Below are 27934 nucleotides of genomic sequence, written 5' to 3' on the forward strand. Positions count from 1 at the left end.
GCTCTGTACTGTCTGCTATGGTGTTTGTGATTATAGTCTGCTCAGCCACCCTGAGACTGTACTGCTCTGGGATTCTGAGATGTCTGCGCTGGCATTTGTGGTCAGCTTCCCCAGGACATCACTGTCTCTCTCCTGCTTCCAATTGAAACAGAACTTCTCTGGTCTGCTTCCTCCCGCAAACTCTCTGCCCCAGAGAACTTGCACAGCCACACTGAGATGTCTCTGCCCTGGGGACTCTGCTCTGTCTGCACTGTGTTTGTGGTCAGCTATTTGTGCTTTGCTGCCTCTCTCCCCCTTTTCTGATTGAATCAAAATCTTTTTGGTCTGTTTCCTCCATAAATTTTCTACTCTGGAACTCTGACCTGTCTTCTCTACTATTTGTACTAGGTGCTCTGGCTGCCTCCCCACCATTTCCAAATGAAATAGACATTTATGGCAATCTTTGAAATTATCTTCTGCTAATAATTTGTTGCCTTCCCAATAATTGTGAGTTCTGCTTGTCCAGAGGTAATTCAGAGGTTGGATTTTGTAATTATTATGAAGGTTTAAAGAAGGCCAGAGAGAAACATGTTTTGTCTCTGCCATCTTGGCCTTTTAGGTTCTTAATGTCATATATTTCTAATCATGAGGTTCTGGGAAAGTCATTTAACCTCTCATTGCTCTTAGCAAATTCTGGTATTTTAAGTAGCAGGGAAACATAAAAATATATTTTTAGAAATTTTCTTACTTGACTATTTCCCACATAAATCAAATTACCTGTCTAAAAAAATCTGAAAATGTAATGTTCAGTAAGAATGTTACCTAAGTAATGGGAATACAAGTGAAAGAGGATATATTCTCTTTTAGCAGGTGGGTGGGGAATGGAGTACTAAATTTAACTTGAAATAAAAGCAGAGATTTCAAAGTGTCACTAGACCATAGGAGATATAAAGAACTCATGAATGTGACCAGAATCAGATTAAATGTAATTGAGCAATATTTAACAATATCATGTAGAAGAAGATATAGAAAATTATTTTTATAACTGTCTACATTATTTTTTAAAACTGTCTAAATGAAGCTTACCAACATCCTTTTATATACTTTGTGGGGCCTGCTTTTTTTTTTTTTTAATCTTGATATCACTATTGTAAAAACACAGGATTGGTTTGTCATTTTCCCCAGCTTGTGGAAAGTTATTTTTTAACCTAAAAATAGGTTTACTTTATTATCAAATTATTTTTTTTTCAGTTTTTACTGTCAGTCTAAACTGTCCAAGGACATTTTGGATCTTGATTCTCTAATCACACTTTTTGATTGGTATGAATCTGTCATTATTTAAGACATTAAAATTTTTGAATGCCTGACAAGGCAACGACAGATCCTGAGATTATTCTAACAGAGATTTACCTCTAACCTCAGTCACAATCTTCTTGTTCAAAATGTAATGCTCATATAAGCATTACATGAGACTTCTAGAAAGAGATTTAGACCACTTTTTCCTAAAAATTTTCTTTGTACTAAAATACAGCTAACTTTGTGTCTACAAAATTGAAGTAACTTATATGTATCCTACTTCTCAGTCAATTTAAAAAGGAAACTATCACTTTCCAAATTAAAAAAAAATGCTGTTAATACTCTAAAAAATCCTCACTATAAAGTTGTTAGTGTTTTGCTAAAACTTGTGTTAGTACGTCTTAACACTTAACAAATTTTCACCTTATTATAACAATATGGTATTAATAACTTTTATAATTCTTAGCTAATTCCAACCTCTAATTTCATTTCCTTCTTGGGTCATGATGCTAAATCTTTTTTTAAAAGTCTGATATCATCAGCCAGAGATGCATGTGAGAGACATCTTGTTGAAGTTATAATCATGAATGATAACACTTCCTTTTATAACTCTAATGCACCTTTAAAAGTGTGGATTATATTTATTTTTATCAGTTAGATATGAAGTATCATGAGGGAAGGGAAATTTAATTCTCCATTAAATAGTACTATTGTCTGCAAAAGGTAATTAATTTTTGCAGAATCACTGCATATATATATTTATTCCAGTTTGTTGTTCAGTCTCATCTGATCTCATTTGGGATTTTCTTGACAAAGATACTGGAGTAGTTTGGCATTTCTTTCTCAGCCTATTTTTTAAATGAAGAAATTGAGGCAAATAGAATTAAGTGATTTTCACAGTCACAGAGATAGTAATTGTCTAAGACCTGATTTTAACTTAAGTTCAAATTATTCTCTCTATTGCATCTTATAGCTGCTCTGACAAGTTCTAATAAAAACTAGGAATGGTACTTCCACTTCAATAAGTTTTTCAGTAGGAACTTCGAAGTTTAGACCTGATTAATTTTATTTATTTTTTAATTATAACTTTTTATTTACAAGATATACACATGGAAAATTTTGCAGCATTGACAATTGCAAAACCTTTTGTTCCAATTTTTCCCCTCCTTCCCCCACCCCCTCCCCCAGATGGCAGGTAGACCAATACATGTTAAATATGTTAAAGTATATGTTAAATACAATATATTTATACGTATCCATACAGTTATTTTACTACACAGGAAGAATTGGACTTGAAATAATGTACACTTAACCTGTGAAGGAAATCAAAAATGCAGGTAGAGGGATTGGAAATGCTATGTAGTAGTTCACGCTCATTTCTCAGAGTTTTCACTGGGTGTAGCTGGTTCTATTCCTTATTGAATAAATGGAACTTATTTGGTTCATCTCATTGTTGAAGAGAGACATGTCCATCAGAATTCATCATCATATGGTATTGTTGAAGTATATAATGATCTCCTGGTCCTGCTCATTTTACTCAGCATCAGTTCATGTAAGTCTCTCCAGACCTTTCTGAAATCATCCTGCTGGTCATTTCTTACAGAACAATAATATGCCATAACATCCATATACCACAATTTATTCAGTCACTCTCTAGTTGATGGACATCCACTCCATTTTTTGTTTCTTGCCACTATTAAAAGACTGCCAAAAACCTTTCTGCACATACAGGTCCCTTTTCCTTAAGATTTCTTTGGGATATAACCCCAGTAGTAACACTGCTAGATCAAAGGGTATGCACAGTTTGATAACTTTTTGAGCATACTTCCAAATCACTCTCCAAAATGTCTGGATGTTTTCATAATTCCACCAACAATGTATCAGTGTCCCAGTTTTCCCACATGCCCTCCAACATTCTGCATTATCTTTTCCTGTCATCCTAGCCAATCTGACAGGTGTGTAGTGGTTTCTCAGAGTTGTCTTAATTTTCATTTGTATGATTAATAATGACTTGGAACATCTTTTCTTATGTCTAGAAATAGTTTGAATTTCTTCATCTGAAAATTGTTTTCATATCCTTTGACCATTTATCAATTGGAGAATGGCTTGATTTCATATAAATTAGAGTCAATTATCTATATATTTTGGAAATGAGGCCTTTATCAGAACCTTTGACTGTAAAAATGTTTTCTCAGTTTATTGTTTCCCTTTTGACCTGATTAATTTTAAATCTGTGATAACAAGAGTCAAATTGAAGCTTGCTTTAATGTTATATACAGAAGCTTATTTTTCTGTTACATACATACCAAAAATACATACTAAACAATTAATCATATAGATAAGTGTGGCATTAAAATTATTTAAGGGAATAAACATTTTAATTATTTTAGACTCATTTAGGCTCATCATTTATATAGATATCTTCTCATTTCATGCTGTCGTTGCCTCTGTTTTACAGTGTTGTAGTGGCTCCCTAACGGAGTAAATACTCCCTTGAATTCAAAGAAAATCTATAATCTTATTATATCTTTAATAACAGTGATCCAGTAAACACAATAATCTAGGATTAAAAGCACTTATGATGTCATGATATAAATAGTTTCAAATACATTATATTATAAATAGTTCCAAAATATACCTACTATCTTCCCTTTACTATGAACCTATGACATAGTCATTCTCAAATACATCTTTTGTGTGAAGAATGTATGACTAATTCAATCTGTTCCTCTGGTTCTTCAGATTTCTATTCATTTCTTCCTTATGAGTTTCTGAGGCTTCTTTCTCTTCATTGCAGTTTCTCTCTTCTGAGTTCACCAGGTCTCTTTTTCTCAGCTTTAAGTCACTCAACCTATGAGTATTAGAACAAATTCTCTTTTGAATCCACAGATAACTCCATTCTTTCCTATTAGAAATCATGCTCCTAAACCTTCCCTTTGCCCTCCTACCATATTTTTAACATCGTTTCTTCTGTGGAACAAATAGATATGCTATAAGATGCAATAATGTGTGAAAAGAAAGAAGGAACCCTCAGAGAGAAATTCAGAGGTTACTCTACACACAGATGCTTCCTTTCTTGTAGGGCTGGCAAATTTACTTTTTAAGGCACAACTGAGACCTGACTAATTTGTTGTTAGCCAATGACAAATAATTACTTTAATTCTATCAGGAAAACTCCTTTGCACATTTTAAGGTGAAAAAAAGATTAAATAAGTCTTTGTAAATTTTTTAACATGTTATTATCTCATCTCTCTATTACTTTATCAATTTTGTGACTTCATCATTTTGTTCATTGAGGAGAAAGACAGAAATTAATTAGCCATGGACCACTTCATTTCTATCATATACAAACATTTTGTATAATAATAGATATTTTGATCTCTTTAAAAAAGATAAACTCTAAAATAAGTAGAAAGTCCCTCAAAGACCATCTCCCCAACCTATTAAATTTTGGATTTTAATTAATTAAATCTATTAATTAAATTAAATAAATTTTATTTATTAACATATCAATAATATATTAAATAATATTCCATAACATCCATATAGCACATAAAATAATAAATATTAAATTTAATATATTAAATAAATTAAATTGACCTAAAATCATTTGAACATAAAGTTTTTAAATATCTAAAATAAAAATCATAACGTTACAAAGGGAATCAGTTATCTTATTTATACAATTATCAAACTATTTGAACACATAAGTTTTCAAGTTAAGTATTCATTACATTGTAATATAATCTGTTTACTCAACTATCCCATTCATAATGTTAATATATTTAATAATAACATTATGGTGTACAACAAAGATTTTCTAGTTTCTTCCATGAAATGATTACAACAAATTCATCTGACCTTTAAATGGTATGAATGTTGGTTGAAAAATAATAATAATACTTTCAAGATCTCTTTCTAATAATACTCTTTCATACTCTTTAATTCATAAAAATTAAACTACTAAAGAAAACAAAATGTATTTGAATATTTTATCCAAGCAAAATGTTACCAAGTTCTTCCCTTCTGTTTCTTATTACTATTAATCGCTTATTCTGGAACTTTAAACTTTAAAGTCTTTTATTCACACTTTTTCTCCAGTCATCACTTAAGAATAAATATTTTTAAATCTAATCTTTCTCCAGCAAGTGATTCAGCTCTGCATTTCCAATGGCTGGTCTCATATATTATTTTAGCTGTGAATTATCTGCTCTTAGTAGTACATATCAAATAGCTTCTGTTGAGTTAAATTGTTCTCTGCTTTACTGAAAGATTCTAGAGGCCAAAAAGATGGGTATTTCCTTTCATCATTTTGCATCATTATTATCATCATTATCATTCAAATTTTATCCTCCCATATTACAGGAAGTGAAGCAGTGTAATAAGAAAGGGGGATTTTGTTGACCTATTTTACAATGAGTATAACTAAGGATTCATTTAAACTCAGCAGTCAGCTTTGTGGATAACAAATTTATTCCTCAGGAACTAGCTTTCTCTGTTCTTACACTTTTAAGAAGGCATATCTTTTTTTTTTTTTTTAATTTAATAGCCTTTTATTTACAGGTTATATGTATGGGTAACTTTACAACATTAACAATTGCAAAACCTCTTGTTCCAATTTTTCACCTCTTACCCTCCACCCCCTCCCCCAGATGGCAGGATGAACAGTAGATGTTAAATATATTAAAATATAAATTAGATACACAATAAGTATACATGACCAAACAGTTATTTTGCTGTACAAAAAGAATCAGACTCTGAAATATTGTACAATTAGCTTGTGAAGGAAATCAAAAATGCAGGTGGGCAAAAATATAGGGATTGGGAATTCAATGTAATGGTTTTTAGTCATCTCCCAGAGTTCTTTCTCTGGGCGTAGCTGGTTCAGTTCATTACTGCTCCATTGGAAATGATTTGGTTGATCTCATTGCTGAGGATGGCCAGGTCCATCAGAACTGGTCATCATATAGTATTGTTGTTGAACTATATAATGATCTCTTGGCCCTGCTCATTTCACTCAGCATCAGTTCGTGTAAGTCTCTCCAGGCCTTTCTGAAATCATCCTGTTGGTCATTTCATATTCCATAATATTCATATACCACAATTTATTCAGCCATTCAAAGGCATATTTTTTAAGAATGTTTGGTTCAAGGTACATTTAAGGAAAAAAAACCAACAACAACTAGAAAAACTTATATGAAGTGATGCAAAGAGAATTAAATAGAGCCAGGAGAACATTGTACACAGTAACAACATTGTACAATAATCAACTGTGATTGATGTAATTCTTCTCAGCTATACAATGAGTCAAGACAATTCCAAAAGACTCACATGGAGAATGCTATGCATATTCAGAGATGGAAGTCTGAATGCAGATCAAAGCATGATATTTTCAATTCTTTATTTTGTTCTGTTTCTTTTTTCACAACAAAACTGATAACTGTAAATAAGTTTTGCATGATTGCATGATTGCATATATATTACCTCTATCAAACTGCTTACACTCTGAGGGAAAAGGGAGAAGGAGGAAGAAATTCTGGAACTAAAATTTTGTTAAAATTCAATACAGTTAAAATTGTATTTACTGTAATTGGAAAAATAAAATAGTATTTAAAACAAATAATATCACTCAATAAAGCAATTGTGTATAAAATAATGACTCCCATATAGCTATTCACCTTTTTCTTTGTCTTTTGCTTGTTTAATATTCCTACTCACCTTATGAATTTTCCAAATTAATGCTAGAAAATGAAGCCCATTGAGTACTCATGTGCTTCCCGGATGCCACTGCATTTGCTATAATTTATTTTATGTTCTTTCAATAATTGTGTAATGGTCCATTTATGATTGTGTTATTTATCATTTTACTTAATTTCAGTCTTGATACTCTCCACATTTGAAAATAAAATTGATTTCCCAGGGCTTTTTTATGTATAAATTAAATAATGTGGGATTTCAGAGGCATATTGTGTGATGGATAAAAAGTTATTTTGTAGTCACCATGACCAAAATTGGAAAACTCTGCCTCTTAAAATGCTAATTGTGTAAGCAAGCATAAGGAAATTAAAATATCCATTCTCCAGACTACTTTTTGAGTATATATGATACAAGTAAGTTACTGATCTGTATCAGTGTCTGAAGTTTTCACACAAATAGTTTCTCACATCAATGAAGTGCAGATTTAGGACACTCTTGCTTTTTTATTTGTCCTCCAATTCATTGTGCTTCCACATCTTCCACTAATTGTCCTTTTATTCTTTTCTTTCTTTAATTATTAAGAATTTCTACCTGATCCTGTGTTTAGTTATAATTCAGAAAAGGAATTTTGCTCAAAAAGTCTGTATCTATATATACCTTGAAGTCTATATCTTCAGACTTTTTGCATGTACTTGCATCTTTTTAGAATACCATTCTCTGCCTTCTCTGAAAAACTGCATCTCTACCATCCTTCAAAATCATAAAATCTATTTGTTTAATAGAGCCTTTACTGATTGAACACACTTGGATATGAATTTCATTCATTTCAAGTTATTTTGGCATCTATGTAAGTACATTGTTTTGTGTTTGTTTTATTTGTCTATATTAATATGGTTGCGTTTAACCTCTTGATAGTAAGCAGTATTCTTCTGGGTAAGAGTCATGTCAATGTAGAGGATCAAGTGAAATGTAGGGTAAACTTTGAATACTGTCAAAATGTTGAATAAATGTTACTGACATGTTTAATTGGGTAAATGATTGAGTAGCAATAGCTTTATCTAGATATAACATATTGTTGCCTAGTATTTATGATTAAAAATTTTATCTTAATCTAGTTAAAACAAAAACTAAGTAAGAAATCTCTTTACTAAGTCCTCATTATGATATAGCCCCTAGTAAGTATCTCCACTAATGAGGAAAACGGTACCATACAAGGTTGTCCATTTCAGTTCTAAATGTTAGATTTTTTTTCAAATTGAGTTGAAATATGTATTTGCAAATTCCACCTATTATTACAATATACAGAATTTGTGATAACTAAAATACTTCCTCCTTTATGAAGTTTTATTTATTTTTGCAAACAGTAACAAAATTTTCTCTTCGTTGTTTTGTACTGCTCTAATGTACTTATGTTTTATTATGCAACTTCCTAAAAGTCTTTCCTTCTTTATCTTAAGCATCTCTAGGTCTTTTAGTAAGCCCTTTAATAACATATTTTTAGCTCCTTTGTGTTCTATTTCATTAAGGTCTTTTCTTTACAACCCATTATTATATTAATGTTTGGTTTACATATCAAATTGTTGTTATATTAGAACTTTAGCTCACTTAAGCTGCTATCTCTTTTTCACATAAACTATTGTGGAGGCATGCCATTGCCATTATATGTTTAATATTTTTAACTAAAGCATTGGATTTTGCATTTGCTTATATGAACACTTTTGTTCATAATTCACCTTAATTTTCTAAAGCAAAAAAGAATAAAATAAGGTTAATGGAACTATGGTATTGCTAAATTTTGATGAAAATAATTTAAGGATTAAGAATTTTATTTAGCCTAATATTGCCTTATTTGATTTGGTTCAACTATTCGAGGCCGTTGAGAAATTTTTGCCTCCTCATTCTTTCATCCAAACTTCCATTTTTATGTGACCTGCAGTTTGGATATGCCTCTCTTCTGTGTTTTAATCCATTTTAGATAGATAGATACATACATATAAACATAGATATCATTCAGTGAGGACTTTACTATGTGTCATGTATTATACTCATTAAGGATTATGCAATTTGAGGAAAGCAAGACAGTCCATTCTCTTAAGAAATGTACATTAAAAAACATAAAGAAAATAGAAAAGATTTCAAAAAAATGTAACAGTGTTCTCTGCCAGAGCATGGTTTATGAATCATGTTCATGAAATGATTTGGAGTTCTACTTCCTGGAAAGATAAGACAAAACTAAGCTATCTTATCTGTGAATCCCAGGGACAGAATGTAAAGTTCTAATAAGCATTTGATGCAAATAATGGCCTGACTGCATGTATCATGATCTGGAAATGAAACCTGGACATTAAATGACAACTTAGTACAAGGCAAGGTAAGACAAAGAATTTCACATTCCATTTTTTCATATGGACCATCAAGACTCTCTTCAAGTTTATAATTTGGAGGATCCTACTGGTGACATACAGATCTTTCAATTCTAGTGTCTTGGGTGATATGTTTCTTATATTTGAATCAATATTAATTCCTTTAAATATGTTGTGATACTGAAGATTTCCAAGCTTTTTCTGAAGACATATTCCCAACCTGTATTTGAACCACTAGAATAAAATTAAACTAAGCCTCATTTATAAGATGCACAAGTGAATAAAGTAAAAACAAGCTCAATCTTATTTCTAATTATTTAGAAATTTAGTACACAATCCTTAGTGATTTCAGAGGTCAGAAATAGAAAGAATAGTCTCCCCATCTATGCCTCCTTTAATTATCATGCTTTAAAGAACTTATTCTCTTAATGTCTTTGTTGTTAGCCATCTGGATAGGACAAGTTTTATTTCTTTGGGATTCAGACATTTGTTCTGGTTTTTGTGGTTATAAACTTGTAGAAAACCAGAATGTAGAAAACCTTAGAGAAAACTCTAAGGTGTTAGAAAATTCATGGTCCCTGAGCAGCCAGTTTCAATGCACATTCTATTAGCAGATATTGCTAAAATAAGTTATAATAAAATGGCTCCTAATTTATTTCCATCAGAAAAGACTCATGGAAATATACTTGAAATCTATGAATGTGCTTTAGCTCACTAGTGGAAAAGTACTTTTATATTAAAAACAAAACAAACAAACAAAAAATCCCACTAAATTACTTATCTTCAAATGAATCTTTTTAGAGTCTGTGCAAGAGAGAAATCCTTTTATCCCCTTATTATAAGTTTTATTATATAAGTATTACAGGGGTTTGCTTCAAATGGAAAATCAATTTGTTATATTTTGAATATTTAAGTGTTTGGCTAATACAGTATTTCCAGGATTATTTTTTTGGTGCCTTCATTTAGAGTGCTATAATGGGTAGAATATTGGGTTTAGTGTAAGAAATTCCTGAAATCAAATCCAGCACCAGCTATTTCATAGCTGGGTGACCCCAGGAAAATAACCTAAATTGTTTGTGCCTTAGATTCCTCAACTTCGAAATGGGGATAGTAGTATCACCAACCTTTCAGAGTTGATATCAAATGAGATCATAGTTGTAAAGCACTAAGGACAGTGCTTGTGACATTTTAGTCTCCTAAAAAGTGTTTTTTCACTTCCTTTTATTTTTCAGAAAGTAGAAAAAGGAACTTTAGTATTGATGAGGTCAGGGCCTTTTGGACAAGTTGGAATTACTGAAGAGGAGAATCTTTTTAGAAGCTAAGCCTTTAAGGAAGAAAAAGAAAAGTCTTTGAAGACATTCAATTTGCATTCAAGGAGAGAAAATTTTTAAAGAACAGTTTTCACATAAGAAAAATTACAAGTCTGTTCTAAGAGTTATTTTAATTGTCAGTCATATCTTTGAATTTAAAATATTAAGAAATCTCCTCAAATTTAGGTAATAATCTAGAAATTTCAGACAGTGATCAAATTATCATAGTTTTAATGTAGAAAGTGCTTTCAATGCATTTATCTAGTTCAATCTCCTTTGTACAAATGAGGGAATTATGGACCAAAGTGATTGACATATTTTTCAAAGATAATGCAGGTGGTTTTTGTGTGAACTAGAAATTCAACCTGGTTCTCTAACTCCAAATTCATTGTTCTTTCCACTGAATGTTGATAACAAATAATTTAATCAAGATAATATATATATATATATATATATATATATATATATATATATATATATATATTTGGTGTAGGCAATTATTAGTTTGATCATGTACAAACACCATATCTATAAGAAAAGAAAACTGATTTTCCACTAAAAATAACTTTTGTATGATTATGCTGTGTAATAGAGGAAGCTTTAAAATCTTTAAGCTCACTTTTTTAAGGGAAAATATTTAAAATACAATTTTAAATATTCTTGACTGTGTTATTGAATTCTTATTCTAAGGTGTCGGATTCCCTGTTCTCACATTATAAAATTACATCCAGCAGTATGGTTGTTGCCATAAATACTAGGATCAAACATTTCAACTCAAAAATTATGTTAAGTAAGTTTTATGGATAATTTCTGGGGGAAAATAAATCTAAAATTCTTTAGAAAAAACTCCCTAATAATGAAGCTATAAACCTAATACTATCATAAAATATAGAATTCTAAAAAATTCCCTTAGAGAAATAAATCAATTTATTAGATACGACACCCAGACACACACACACACACACACACACAAAAAAAAAAAACAAAAACAAAAACAAAAAACAATAAAAATCGTTGTTTCAAATCACACTTCTAAAGGGCATAACAGGAAAGCTACATTTCATTTTGGGAATATCTTATTTTTCTTCTTTTTTCTCCTAAAGGATTTTTCTTGTTTATTTATCCAGAATAAAGTATCAGGATCTAACATAGTGTTTAAACATAGTAGGCATTCAGTAAATACTGAATATTCATATTCTAGTTGAAAATAAATCCTGATTTTAAGAGAGATTTTGTTTTTCCCCTTATTCTCCCATTTATTTTGTCAAGTTCACATAGACACTCTGCACTCTGCAATGGAGAAAAAGGTATGGTGAGCAATGTCCAACCTTCCAATTATTTATTCTTCATCAAATCTCCCTCAACTTTTCCTCTCCTTTTTGTGCTTTTTCTGAAATTACATTTTCTAACACTTGCTGCTCTCTTATAAATTACAAGAAAATTGAGGTCATAGGTGCTACAACTTATTCCAGAATATAATTTTAATAGGAAATTCCTTTGAGAATATATTTTTTTAATTTTTAATACCTTTTTATTTGTAAGTTATATTCATGGGTAATTTTACAGTATTGACAATTGCCAACCTTTTGTTCCAATTTTTCCCTTCCTTCACCCCAGCCCCTCCCCTAGATGGCAGGATGACCAATACATGTTAAATATATTAAAGTATAAATTGAATACAAAATAAGTACACATGTCCAAACTGTTATTTTGCTGTACAAAAAGAATCGGACTCCAAAATATTATACAGTTAGCCTGTGAAGGAAATCAAAAATGCAGGTGGGCAAAAATATAGGGATTGGGAATTTCATGTAATGGTTCTTAGTCATCTCCCAGGGTTCTTTTGCTAGGTGTAGCTACTTCAGTTCATTACTGCTCCATTAGAACTGATTTGGTTCATCTCATTGATGAAGATGGCTAGGTCCATCAGAATTGATAATCATATATTATTGTTGTTGAAGTATATAATGATGTCCTGGTCCTGCCCATTTCACTCAACATCAGTTCATCTAAGTTTCTCCAAGCCTTAGAAATCATCCCGTTGGTCATTTCTTACCGAACAATAATTATCCATAATATTTATATATAAATTTATTAATTCTCAATTATGGACATCTACACAGTTTCAGTTTCTGGCCACTACAAAGAGGGGCTTCCAAACATTCTTGCCTTTTCCCTTTCCCTTTTTAAAGATCTCTTTGGGATATAAGTCGTAGCCCTGGATCAAAGGGGTATCCAATTTGATAACTTTTTAGAATATTCCAAATTGCTCTCAGAATGATTGGATGTATTCATAATTCCCACCAACAATGTATTAGTGTCCCTGTTTCCCACATCCCTCAACATTTCTCATTATTTTCCTTCATTCTAAGTCACGGTGTGATATTGTCAAGAGTTTCTTAATTTGCATTTCTCGTTAATAATGACTTGGAGCATGTTTTCCATGGCTAGAAATGGTTCAATTTCTTCATCTGAGAAATGTCTGTTCATATCCTTGACCATTTATCAATTGGAGGGAAGGCGTTTCTTATAATTTAGAAAATTCTCTAAGTATTTTGGAAATGAAGCCTTTATCAGAACCTTTGTTAAAATGTTTTCCCAGTTTATTCTTTTCTAATCTGGTCTGTTGGTTTCCTTTGTACAAAACTTTTTCAATTTGATATAATAAAATTTTCTATTTGTGATCAAATGATCTCTAATTCTTCTTCGTTAAACCTTCTTCCTCTTCCACAAGTCTTGAGGAGGTAAACTATCCTGTTTCTTCTAATTTTTTATAATCTCATTCTTTATCTAAGTCTGAACCCATTTGGACCATATCTTGGTGTACAATTTAATTGGTTAATGTTTTCCATACTAATTTCAATTTTCCAATTTTTGTCAAAAATATTATAATTCCCCAAAACTAGGGCCTTTGGTTTGTCAAACACTAGATTTTAAAGTTTTGACTATTTTGTTCTTTAACCTAATCTTTCAATGATCAACTAATCTATTTCTTAGCCAATACCAAATGGTTTTGGTAACTGCTGCTTTACAATACAATTTTAGATCTGGTACAGCTAGGCTACCCTCATTTGATTTTTTTTTCATTAATTTCATGGAAATTCTTGACCTTTTGTTTTTCCATATGAACTTTGTTATTTTTTCTAGGTCATTAAAATAGTTTTTTTGGGAGTCAGATTGGTATACCACTAAATAAATAGATTAGTTTAGGTAGTATTGTCATCTTTGTTATATTTGCTCATCCTATCCAAGAGCATTTAATATTTTTCCAGTTGGTTAGATCAGACTTAATTTGTGTTGAAAGTGTTTTGTAGTTTTGCTCATAAAGTTTCTGATTTTCCCTTGCCAGATAGATTCCTAAGTATTTTATACTATTAGTAGTTAGGTGGCGCACTGGATAGAGCACCAGCCCTGAAGTCAGGAGGAGCTAAGTTCAAATTTGGTCTCAGACACTTAACACTTCCTTGCTGTGTGACCCTGGGCAAGTTACTTAACCCCAATTGCCTCAGAAAGAGAAAAAAAAAAAAAAAAGCAAAGAAGACCTGGAACTCATAACGAACAGCAGAAAGATAAATTTTGCTTATATTAAATTAAAAATTTTTCATACAAACAAAACTAATGCAGAAAACATCAGAAGGAACCAATAAAGTGGGAAGTCATTTTTACATTTAAGGACCTGATAAAGGCCTTATTTCTAAAATATATAGAAAATTGACTCAAATTTATATGAATTGAAGCCATTCTCCAATTAATAAATGGTCAAAGGATACAGACAATTTTCAGATGAAGAAATTAAAACTATTTCTAATCATATGAGAAGGTACTGTTAATCACTATTGATCAGGAAATGCAAATTAAGTCAACTCTGAGATACCACTGCACATCTCTTATATTGGCTTAGATGACAGGAAAATATAATGACCGAATGTTGTAAAAGAGGTGGGAAAACTGAGACACTGATGCATTGTTCATGGAATTATAAATTGATCCACCCATTCTGGGAAGCAGTTTGGAATTATTTTTAAAAATGTATCAAAGTGTTCCTAAAAACACTTTGATACAGCAATGTTTCTATTAGGCTTATATCCCAAAGAATTCTTAAAGGAAGGAAAGGAACCCACATGTGAAAAAAAAAAATGTTTCATAGAAGCTGGAAACTGGAAACTATTTGGATGTCCATCACTTGGAGAATGGCTGAATAAGTTGTAACATATCAGTGTTATGGAATATAATTGTTCTATAAGAAATGATCATGAGGATGGTTTTAAAGAGGACTGGAGTGACTAATGTGAACTATTGCTAAGTGAAATGGGCAAAATCAGGAGATCATTATAAACAGCAACTTCAATATTATAGTATGATCAGTTCTGATAAACATGGCTCTTTCCAACAATAAGATGATTGATGCCATTTCCAATGATCTTGTGTTGAAGACAGTTATCTACATCCAGATTGAGGAATATGGGAAGTGAATATGGATCCCACATATAATTCGCATTCTTTTTGCTATTATTCACTTGCATCTTGTTTTCTTATTCATTTACTTTCTTTTTCTTCTTTGATTTTTCTTGTGCAGCAAGAGGTTTGTATAAATATATTTATACATATTGGATTTAATATATTTTAATACATTTAAAAATAAACAAAAATATAATTACTATACATGTATAATTAATAGATTACTTCATGTGTTCGGGAAGGGAGAGAGAAGAAAAGGAAGGAAAAATTCTTGAACTCAAAAATCGTACAAAAATGAATATTGAAAATTTTTTTTTTATTTAATAACCTTTTATTTACAGGTTATATGTATGAGTAACTTTACAGCATTAGCAATTGCAAAACCTCTTGTTCCAATTTTTCACCTCTTACCCCCACCACCTCCCCCAGATGGCAGGATGACCAGTAGATGTTAAATATATTAAAATATACATTAGATACACAATAAGTATACATGACCAAACCATTATTTTGCTGTACAAAAAGAATCAGACTCTGAAATATTGTACAATTAGCTTGTGAAGGAAATCAAAAATGCAGGTGGGCATAAATATAGGGATTGGGAATTCGATGTAATGGTTTTTAATCATCACCCAGAGTTCTTTCTCTGGGTGTAGATGGTTCAGTTCATTACTGCTCCATTGGAAATGATTTGGTTGATCTCATTGCTGAGGATGGCCAGATCCATCAGAACTGGTCATCATATAGTATTGTTGTTGAAGTATATAATGATCTCCTGGTCCTGCTCATTTCACTCAGCATCAGTTCGTGTAAGTCTCTCCAGGCCTTTGTGAAATCATCCTATTGGTCATTTCTTACAGAACAATAATATTCCATAATATTCATATACCACAATGTATTCAGCCATTCTCCAACTGATATGCATCCACTCAGTTTCCAGTTTCTAGCCACTACAAAGAGGGCTGCCACAAACATTCGTGCACATACAGGTCCTTTTACCTTCTTTATGATCTCTTTTGGATATAAGCCCAGTAGTAACACTGCTGGATCAAATGGTAAGTACAGTTTGATAACTTTTTGAGCATAGTTCCAAACTACTCTCCAGAATGGTTGGATTTGTTCACAACTCCACCAACAATGCATCAATGTCACAGTTTTCCCGCATCTCCTCCAACAATCATCATTATTTTTTCCTGTCATCTTAGCCAATCTGACAGGTGTGTAGTGGTATCTTAGAGTTTTCTTAATTTGCATTTCTCTATTAATAATGACTTGGAGCATCTTTTCATATGACTAGAAATAGTTTCAATTTCTTCATCTGAGAATTGTCTGTTCATATCCTTTGACCATTTTTCAATTGGAGAATGGCTTGATTTTTTATAAATTAGAGTTAATTCTCTATATATTTTGGAAATGAGGCCTTTATCAGAACCTTTGACTGTAAAAATATTTTCCCAGTTTATTGATTCCCTTCTAATGTTGTCTGCATAATTTTGTTTGTACAAAAACTTTTCAGTTTGGTATAGTCGAAATTTTCTATTTTGTGATCAGTAATGATCTCTAGTTCTTCTTTGGTCATAAAGTCCTTCCCCTTCCATAGGTCTGAGAGGTAAACTATCCTGTGTTCCTCTAATTTATTAATAATTTCATTCTTTATGCCTAAGTCATGAACCCATTTTGTGCTTATCTTGGTGTACGGTGTTAAGTGTGGATCAATGCCTAATTTCTGCCATATTAGTTTCCAACTTTCCCAGCAATTTTTATCAAACAGTAAGTTCTTATCCCAAAAGCTGAGGTCTTTGGGTTTGTCGAAGACTAGGTTGCTGTAGTTGTTGGCTGTTTTGTCCCTTGAACCTAACCTATTCCACTGATCAACTAATCTTTTCCTTAGCCAATACCAAATGGTTTTGGTAACTGCTGCTCTATAATATAATTTTAGATCTGGTACAGCTAAGCCACCATCATTTGATTTTTTTTTCATTAATTCCCTTGAAATTCTTGACCTTTTGTTTTTCCATATGAACTTTGTTGTTATTTTTTCTAGGTCATTAAAATAGTTTTTTGGGAGTCTGATTGGTATAGCGCTAAATAAATAGATTAGTTTAGGTAATATTGTCATCTTTATTATATTTGCTCGCCCTATCCAAGAGCATTTAATATTTTTCCAATTGGTTAGATCAGACTTAATTTGTGTGAAAAGTGGTCTGTAATTTTGCTCATAAAGTTTCTGATTTTCCCTTGGCAGATAGATTCCTAAATATTTTATATTATCAGTAGTTACTTTAAATGGAATTTCTCTTTGTAACTCTGACTGTTGGATTTTGTTAGTGATATATAAGAATGCTGATGACTTATGTGGGTTTATTTTATAACCAGCAACTTTGCTAAAGTTGTGGATTATTTCTAATAACTTTTTAGCAGAATCTCTGGGGTTCTCTAAGTATACCATCATGTCATCGGCAAAGAGTGATAATTTGGCTTCCTCATTGCCTATTCTTATTCCTTTAATCTCTTTCTCAGCTCTTATTGCTATAGCTAGCGTTTCTAATACAATATTAAATAGTAACGGTGATAGTGGGCAACCTTGTTTCACTCCAGATCTTATTGGGAATGGTTGCAGTTTGTCTCCATTACATATGATGCTTACTGATGGTTTTAAATAGATGCTGCTGATTATTTTAAGGAAAAGTCCATTTATTCCTATACTCTCAAGTGTTTTTAATAGGAATGGATGTTGGATTTTATCAAATGCTTTTTCTGCATCTATTGAGATGATCATATGGTTTTTGTTAATTTGGTTATTAACATGGCCAATTATATTGATAGTTTTCCTAATATTGAACCAGCCCTGCATTCCTGGTATAAATCCTACTTGATCATAGTGTATTATCTTGGAGATGATTTTCTGTAGTCTTTTTGCTAATATCTTATTTAAGATTTTAGCATCAATATTCATTAGGGAGATTGGTCTATAATTTTCTTTCTCTGTTTTCAGCCTACCTGGTTTAGGTATCAGTACCATGTCTGTGTCATAGAAGGAATTTGGTAGGACTCCTTCATTCCCTATTTTATCAAATAATTTATATAGCATTGGGGCCAATTGTTCTTTAAATGTTTGGTAAAATTCACATGTAAATCCATCTGGTCCTGGGGATTTTTTCTTAGGGAGTTGTTTAATTGCCTGTTCTATTTCTTTTTCTGAAATGGGACTATTCAAGGCAATTTACTTCCTCCTCTGTTAGTCTGAGAAGTCTATATTTTTGGAGGTAGTCATCCATTTCACTTAGGTTATCAAATTTATTGGCATAAAGTTGAGCAAAATAACTGCTTATTATTTCTCTAATTTCCTCTTCACTGATGGAAAGTTCTCCCTTTTCATTTTTAAGACTACTAATTTCATTTTCCTCCCTCCTTTTTCTAATCATATTTACCAAAGGCTTATCTATTTTATTGGCTTTTTCATAGAATCAACTCTTAGTTTTATTAATTAGTTCAATAGTTTTTTTACTTTCAATATTTTTAATTTCTCCTTTTAATTTTAGAATTTCAACTTTAGTATTTGATTGGGAGTTTTTCATTTGGTCTTTTTTTAGTTTTTTAGTTGCAAGCCCAATTCATTAATCTTTTCTTTCTCTGTTTTATTCAAGTAAGCCTTGAATAAAATGCAGCTTTGGCTGCATCCCACAAATTTTGGTATGGTGTCTCATCACTGTGATTATCTTGAGTGAAATTATTAATTGTATGTATAATTTGCTGCTTCACCCAATCATTCTTTAAGATGAGATTTTTTAGTTTCCAATTACTTTTTGGTCTATTTACCCCTAACTTTTTGTTGAATGTAGTTTTTATTGCATCATGATCTGAAAAGAAAGCATTTACTATTTCTGTTTTCTTGCATTTAATTTTGAGGTCTTTATGTCCTAATATATGGTCAATTTTTGAATAGGTTCCATGAACTGCTAAGAAGAAAGTATATTCCTTTCTGTCTCCATTCAATTTTCTCCAAAGATCTAACATACCTAATTTTTCTAATATTCTATTTCCTTCTTTAATTTTTTTCTTATTTGTTTTGTGGTTTGATTTGTCTAATTCTGTGAGTGCAAGATTGAGATCTCCCACTATTACAGTTTTGTTGTCTATTTCTTCTTGGAACTCTCTTAACTTCTCCTTTAGGAAGTTGGATGCCATACCACTTGGTGCATATATGTTTAATATTGATATTGCTTTGTTGTTTATGCTACCCTTTAGCAGGATGTAGTTTCCTTCCTTATCTCTTTTAATTTGATCAATTTTTGCTTTTGCCTGATCTGAGATAAGGATGGCTACCCCTGCTTTTTTAACTTCACCTGAAGCATAATAGATTTTGCTCCAGCCTATGAATGTTGAAAATTATCTTTACATGTAATTGGAAAATATTATTAATTGGAAAATGCATTTTTGATTTCTGCCTTTCTGCATTTGAGGCTGCGTTTTTTATGCCCTAACACATGGTCAATTTTTGTGTGGATCCCATGAACTGAGAAAAAAAGTAAAATCTTTTTTGTCTCCATTCAACCTCCTCCAAAGATCTATTATACCTACCTTTTCTAAAATTCTATTTACCTACTTACTCTCTTTCTTATTTATTTTAAGGATAGATTTATCTAGTTCTGAGAGATCAAGGTTGAGATCTCCCATTAGTATAGTTTGCTGTCTATTTCTTTTTGCAGCTCTCTTAACTACTCTAGGAATTTTAATGCTATACCACTTGGTGAATATATATTTAGTATTGATATTGTTTCATTATCTGTGCTATTCTTTAGCAAAGTATTCTATCCTTCCTTATCTCTTTTAATTAGATCTATTTTTGCTTTTGCTTGATCTGCGATCAGGATTGCTACTCCTGCATTTTTTTTTACTTCAGCTGAAGAATAATAGATTCTGCTCCAGGCTTTTACCTTCACTATGTATGTATCATTCTGCTTAAATATGTGTCTTATAAACAACATATTTTAAAATTCTGGGTTTTATTCTAGTCTATTATCTGTTTTCACTTTATGGGAAAATTCATCCCATTAACATTCAGAATTAAATGAACAAATTCTGTATTTCCTGCCATTTTATTTACCCCAAATTATCATTTTCTCTTTTCTTTCCTCCTCTCCTTTTTCCCAGTATTTTATTTCTGACCACCACCTCCCTCAAACAGCCTTTCTCATTTATAACCCCTCCTCTTATTTCATTTTTCTCTTACTACTTCTGTTTTCCCTTCTATTAGCTTTCCTCATTCTTTTTTCTCTTTCCCCTCCCACTTCTCTATAAAGTAAGATAAATTTCCTTGTGAAACCAAATAAGTCTGATATTCTCCCTTTGAACCAAACCTGATGAGAGTAAAATTCAAACAATGTTCATCCCCTTCCATTCCTTCCCTCAATTATAATAGGTCTTCTTTGTCTCTTCATGGGATGTAATGTCCCTAATTGTACCTCAGTTTTCTTTCCCCCCCCAATAAAATCCCCTTTTGACCTCTAGTTTCTTTTTCATATTATAAAAATGAAATCAAATTATACCCACACTCTCCATGTATACTTATAACAGAATATAGTTCTCAAGAGTTCTTTCCTTTTTTCTTTTTAATGCTTTTTGAGTTTTGTATGTGGACATTGTATATTTTTTTTTTGTTCAGCTCTATTCTTTTCTTTTTTTAATTATTGCTTTTTATATACAAAACATATGAATGGGTAATTTTTCAACATTGACCCTTGCAAAAACTTCTGTTTCAACTTTTCCCCTCCTTCCCTACATTCCCTTCCCTAGGTGGCAGGCAGTCGCATGGGTATTGGTATGTTAAATATATATGTTAAATACAATATATGTATAGATATTTATACAGTCATCTTGCTGCACAAGAAAGATTGGATTTAGAAAGAAGGTAAAAATAACCTGAAAAGAAAAAACAAAAATGCAAGCAAACCATAACAGAAATAGTGGAGATGCTATGTTGTGGTCCATAACTCATTTCCCAGTGTTCTTTCTCTGGGTGTAACAGGTTCTGCTCATTACAGACAAACTGGAACTGATTTGGATTCTCACATTGTTGAAGAGAGCCAACTCAATCAGAATTGATCATCATATAATGTTGTTGTTGAAGTGTAACTCCCTATTATTGTTTTCTTATTTTTCTTTATTTATCTTTAACTTTCTTCTGGTTATTATCTTGTTGGTACTAACTACATTGTTTTTCTAGTATTGATTACTGTAGTTTGCATTAGCTTATGTTTGTTCATCATACTCTTTCTACAATTCATTAAAATTCCATTACATTAAAATATGTTTCTTTAGCCATTTTCCAGTTGACATGTAGATTCTTTCAAGCTCTTTGTAATTAGACAAAGAAAAATAAGTATTTTAGTACACACAAGGACTTTATGTTGTCACTGGCTTCTTTGGGAGGTATAAATAACCATGATATCTCTGGATTTAAAAATATAAAATTTTAATTAGTCTCAACATAATTCCATAAGATCATTAATTTAAAAAAAAATTTAAAGTGTTTAGAATGTAACAAATTTTAATTCACTCACTTTCCAGATGAGATAATTGAGGTTCATATATTTTCTACAAAGTTACACAGATTTTAAGTGTAGAGGCAAGAAAAGGAATGATGTTCCCTTTCCACTATAGCAATAATTCATGCTATCTTTAATGCCATTCCCCACCCCCCGTGACGGTTGGGACAATTCACAGCTACAGTAACAAGATTATTGGTGAATATATCTTTCTATAATCCATCTTAACACCTTTAGCATTGACTTCCATAATATGTGTTTAATACTGGGAATATAAAGTAAAATTTCAGAATTCATTTTATTTTATTAATAATAGATACATATTTCATAATTTTGTGAATATTTTTGAAGGTTTTAAGGAAGGAAGGAATGTATTTATATTCTGTGTCAGGTACTGTGCCAAGAAATTTTTTCAAATATTGACATATTTGATTAGCCTAGCAACAGTGCAACAGAGGTGCCACCATTATTCCCATTTTATAATTGAGAAAATTGAGGCAAAAAGAAGCCATGTTACTTGACCAGGATCATATACCTAGGAAGTCTAGTTGGCTACATTTGAAATCAGATCTTCCTGTCCCAAGATGCAGTCTTCTATGAATACACCACCAGCTGCTTCTATATGATCTCTCACAAAACCTTTATTATATTATTTCACTAATTAATAAACATTTATTAATTTCATACTATGGGGAAGGTACTTTGCTAATAGCTAAAATTTTCAAAAGGGTTAAGATACAGTTTCTGCCCTTAAGGAGTTTATAATCCAATGGGAGAGAAGACACAGAAACAAATATATACAAAGTAAGGCATATGAAGTATAAACAAGAAATAATTAAATGATGGAAAGGGGTGAAATGAAGAGGGGTTAAAAGAAGCTTCCTGTAGAATGTGAAATGTTAATTAGAACTTAAAGGAAGCGAAAAAATCAATAGTGGTCAGACATGGAGGACAATCAGAAAAAGAAATATTTTGAACCAACAGACAGCATCTAATTTAGAGAACAGTCTGGAGGTCAATATCACAGGACCAATGATTACACATTGGGAGTGAGATGTAAGAAAATTATTGAACTAATAAATAATGCTAAGAGTTAGTTTATTAAAAAAAACTAACAAAGTAGAAAAACCTCTTTTTAATTTAATCAGAAAAAGGAAAGAAAGAAACCAAATCACCAGCATCAAAAATAAAAAGAGAATTTATAACTTAAGAACTAGAGAACATTATGAAAGATGGAGAGAACAACTTTGGTTACATAAAAGTATTTTTTTTTTACAAAAGCAAAATCAACAGAAACAGGGGTTAACAAGATGGCAAGTAATACAGAATTGGTAATTTTAACCATAAATGTGAATGGGGTAAACTCCCCCATAAAGAGGAAGCAGTTAGCAGAATGGATTAAAAGCCAGAATCCTACAATATGTTGTTTACAGGAAACACACCTGAAGCAGGGAGATACATGCAGAGTAAAGGTAAAAGGTTGGAGCAAAATCTACTATGCTTCAGGTGAAGTCAAAAAAGCAGGGGTAGCCATCCTGATCTCAGATCAAGCAAAAGCAAAAATTGATCTAATTAAAAGAGATAAGGAAGGGCACTATATCTTGCTAAAGGGTAGCATAGGTAATGAAGCAATATCAATATTAAACATATATGCACCAAGTGGTGTAGCATCTAAATTCTTAAAAGAGAAATTAAGAGAGCTGCAAGAAGAAATAGACAGCAAAACTATAATAGTGGGAGATCTCAACCTTGCACTCTCAGAATTAGATAAATCAAACCACAAAATAAATAAGAAAGAAGTCAAAGAGGTAAATAGAATACTAGAAAAGTTAGATATGATAGATCTCTGGAGAAAACGAAATGGAGACAGAAAGGAGTACACTTTCTTTTCAGCAGTTCATGGAACCTATACAAAAATAGACCATATATTAGGACATAAAAACCTCAAACTCAAATGCAGTAAGGCAGAAATAGTAAATGCATCCTTTTCAGACCACGATGCAATAAAAATTACATTCAACAAAAAGCCAGGAGAAAGTAGACCAAAAAACAATTGGAAACTAAGTAATGTCATACTAAAGAATGATTGGGTGAAACAGCAAATCATAGACATGATTAATAACTTCACCCAAGAAAATGACAATAATGAGACATCATACCAAAATGTGTGGGATGCAGCCAAAGTAGTAATAAGTGGGAATTTCATATCTCTAGAAGCCTACTTGCATAAAATAGAGAAAGAGACTGTCAATGAATTGGGCTTGCAACTAAAAATGCTAGAAAAGGAACAAATTAAAAAACCCCAGTCAAACACTAAACTTGAAATTCCAAAAATAAAAGGAGACATCAATAAAATTGAAAGTAAAAAAAAAAAAAACTATTGAATTAATTAATAAAACTAAGAGTTGGTTCTACGTAAAAACCAACAAAATAGACAAACCCTTAGTAAATCTGATTCAAAAACGGAAAGAGGAAAATCAAATGGTTAGTCTTACAAATGAAAAGAGAGAACTCGCCACTAACGAAGAGGAAATTAGAGCAATAATAAGGAATTACTTTCCCCAACTTTGTGCCAATGAATTCGACAACTTAAATGAAATGAAACAATACCTTCAAAAATATAGCTTGCCCAGATTAACGGAGGAAGAAGTAAATATCCTAAACAGTCCCATCTTAGAAAATGAAATAGAACAAGCTATTAACCAGCTCCCTAAGAAAAAATCCCTAGGACCAGATGGATTTACATGTGAATTCTACCAAACATTTAAAGAACAATTAACTCCAATGTTATATAAACTATTTGAAAAAATAGGGATTGAAGGAGTCCTACCAAACTCCTTTTACAACACAGACATGGTACTGATACCTAAACCAGGTAGGCTAAAAACAGAGGAAGAAAATTATAGACCAATCTCCCTAATGAATACTGATACTAAAATCTTAAATAAAATATTAGCAAAAAGATTACAGAAAACATATCCAGCATAATACAATATGACCAATTAGGATTTATATGAGGAATGCAGGGCTGGTTCAATATTAGGAAAACTATTAGCATAATCGACTATATCAATAACCAAACTAACAAAAACCACATGATCATCTCAATTGATGCAGAAAAAGCATTTGATAAAATCTAACATCCATTCCTAATACAAACACTTGAGAGTATAGGAATAAATGGACTTTTTCTTAAAATAGTCAGGAGCATATATTTAAAACCGTCAGTAAGCAACATATGCAATGGGGAAAAACTGGAACCTTTCCCAGTAAGATCTGGAGTGAAGCAAGATTGCCCACTATCACCATTATTATTCAATAAAGTATTAGAAACACTAGCCTCAGCAATAAGAGTAGAGAAAGAGATTAAAGCAATTAGAGTAGGCAATGAGGAAACTAAACTATCACTCTTTGCAGATGATATGATGGTATACTTAGAGAACCCCAGAGATTCTACTAAAAAGCTATTAGAAATAATTCATAACTTTAGCAAAGTTGCAGGATGTAAAATAAATCCTCATAAATCCTCAGCATTTTTATACATCACCAACAAAATCCAACAGCAAGAAATACAAAGAGAAACTCCATTCAAAATAACTGTCGACAGCATAAAATATTTGGGAATCTATGTACCAAAGGAAAGTCAGCAATTATATGAGCAAAATTACAAAAAACTTTCCACACAAATAAAATCAGACTTAAAATATTAAATGCTCTTGGATAGGCTGAGCAAATATAATAAAGATGACAATACTCCCTAAACCAATCTATTTATTTAGTGCTATACCAATCAGACTTCCAAGAAAATATTTTAATGATCTAGAAAAAATAACAACAAAATTCATCTGGAATAATAAAAGGTCAAGAATCTCAAAGGAATTAATGAAAAAAAAATATCAAATGAAGGTGGCCTAACTGTACCTGATCTAAAACTATATTATAAAGCAGCAGTCACCAAAACCATTTGGTATCAGCTAAGAAATAGATTAATTGATCAGTGGAACAGGTTAGGTTCCTAAGACAGAATAGTCAACTATAGCAATCTAGTCTTTGCCAAACCCAAAGATACTAACTTTTGGGATAAGAATTCATTATTTGACAAAAACTGCTGGGATAACTGGAAAATAGTATGGCAGAAATTTGGCATGGACCCACACTTAACACCATATACTGTTGGATTCTTTACAAAGTGTTAAGACATTGGAGTTGATTTGATCTTAGAAAGAAATATTTGGGGCCAGAACTTGAATTAGGTACTAAGTACAACTGATGGAAACAATGCTTGTGTTCACACCTTGAGAGAGCTCATAAGTATCTAAGTACTCAATGGGGTTCACACGTGTAGGGCTTAGTCCGAATTCACACTTCCCCAGAGAGCACTCTGGGAGATAACCCAGCATCCCTCTCCCTCAAGAAGGTGGAGTTAACCTTTGGGAGATCACATAAATATAGGGAGCTTTTGAAGCTTGAAGTTACTTCTTCTGGTGGAACTGACTGAAGGTACAGAGAGATTCATTGCCTCTTCCAACTTGGTGCTGGCTGGAGGCTGAAGAAAGCAGAGGCAGAAGCCAAGGACAAAGCTGCAAGATCTCTTGGAGCCAGGCAGAGAGATAGGCCTCAACTAACTGGGCTAATTTGGAAGGCGAAATAAATGTTTGCATTTTTGCCAGCTGGCTTCGATTTTGGAGTAATTATTATTATGCCCCAAGATAAGATCAAAATAGGTCCATGATTTAGGCATAAAGAACGAGATTATAAATAAATTAGAAGAACATAGGATAGTTTATCTCTCAGACCTGTGAAGGAGGAAGAAATTTGTGACCAAAGATGAACTAGAGACCATTATTGATCATAAAATATAAAATTTTGATTATATCAAATTAAAAAGCCTTTGTACAAACAAAACTAATGCAAACAAGATTAGAAGGGAAGCAACAAACTGGGAAAACATCTTCGCAATTAAAGCCTCATTTCCAAAATATATAGAGAATTGACTCTAATTTATAAGAAATCAAAGCATTCTCCAATTGATAAATGATCAAATGATATGAACAGACAATTTTCAGATGACAAAATTGAAACTATTACTACTCATATGAAAGAGTGTTCCAAATCACTATTAATCAGAGAAATGCAAATTAAGACAACTCTGAGATACCACTATACACCTGTCAGATTGGCTAAGATGACAGGAAAAAATAATGATGAATGTTGGAGGGGATGCAGGAAAACTGAGACACTGATGCATTGTTGGTGGAGTTGTGAACAGATCCAACCATTCTGGAGAGCAATCTGGAATTATGCCCCAAAAGTTATCAAACTGTGCATACCCTTTGACCCAGCAGTGCTACTACTGGGCTTATACTCCAAAGGGATACTAAAGAAGGGAAAGGGACCTTTATGTGCCAAAATGTGCCCCGTTTGTAGTGGTTAGAAACTGGAAAATGAATGGATGCCCATCAATTGGAGAATAGTTGGGTAAATTGTGGTATATAAATGTTATGGAATTGTTCTGTAAGAAATGACCAGCAGGATGAATACAGAGAGCTTGGAGAGACTTACATGAACTGAAGCTAAGTGAAATGAGCAGAACCAGGAGATCATTATATACTTCAACAACAATACTGTATGAAGATGTATTCTGATGGAAGTAGATTTCTTTGACAAAGAGACCTAATTCAATTTCAATTGATCAATGATGGAGAGAAGCAGCTACACCCAAAGAAAGAACACTGGGAAATGAATGTAAACTGTTTGCATTTTTGTTTTTCTTCCCAGGTTATTTTTACCTTCTGAATCCAATTCTCCCTGTGCAACAAGAGAACTGTTCGGTTCTGTACACATATATTGTATCTAGGATATACTGCGACATATTTAACATATAAAGGATTGCTTGCCATCTAGGGAAGGGGGTGGAGGGAGAGAGGAGAAAAATCAAAACAGAAGTGAGTCCAAGGGATAATGTTGTAAAAAATTATCTTGGCATGGGTTCTGTCAATAAAAAGTTATATTTTTTTAAAAAAAAGAAAATTTCAAGGTCTTTCACTCTCTCATACTGGCTAATAATGCCTTGTTTTCTAATATTCAAAATTATTTTAATTGTTGTAATAGAGTCTATCCCTAGCTTGATCACCAAGAAGTTATATGAACTAAGACTTTCACACTTCTAATTCACCAATTCACTCTCCTCTCTCACTCTCAGTCTCTTTCCTTTGATAAACAAAGATTAGATAAGGTGACTTCACATTTATAAGTCCTATAATATTATTACATATTTTATCCT

The 27934-nt window shown here is 31.9% G+C and overlaps 1 protein-coding gene across 1 annotated transcript in view; it reads left to right on the forward strand.

Moving 5' to 3' along the window:
* The window catches only part of CCDC102B (coiled-coil domain containing 102B), a 525678-nt gene that overhangs the window by 405561 nt on the left and 92183 nt on the right, over positions 1 to 27934 (forward strand).

The sequence above is a fragment of the Sarcophilus harrisii genome, chromosome 1 (assembly GCF_902635505.1).
Source record: "Sarcophilus harrisii chromosome 1, mSarHar1.11, whole genome shotgun sequence".
In the NCBI taxonomy this organism is placed as follows: domain Eukaryota; kingdom Metazoa; phylum Chordata; class Mammalia; order Dasyuromorphia; family Dasyuridae; genus Sarcophilus; species Sarcophilus harrisii.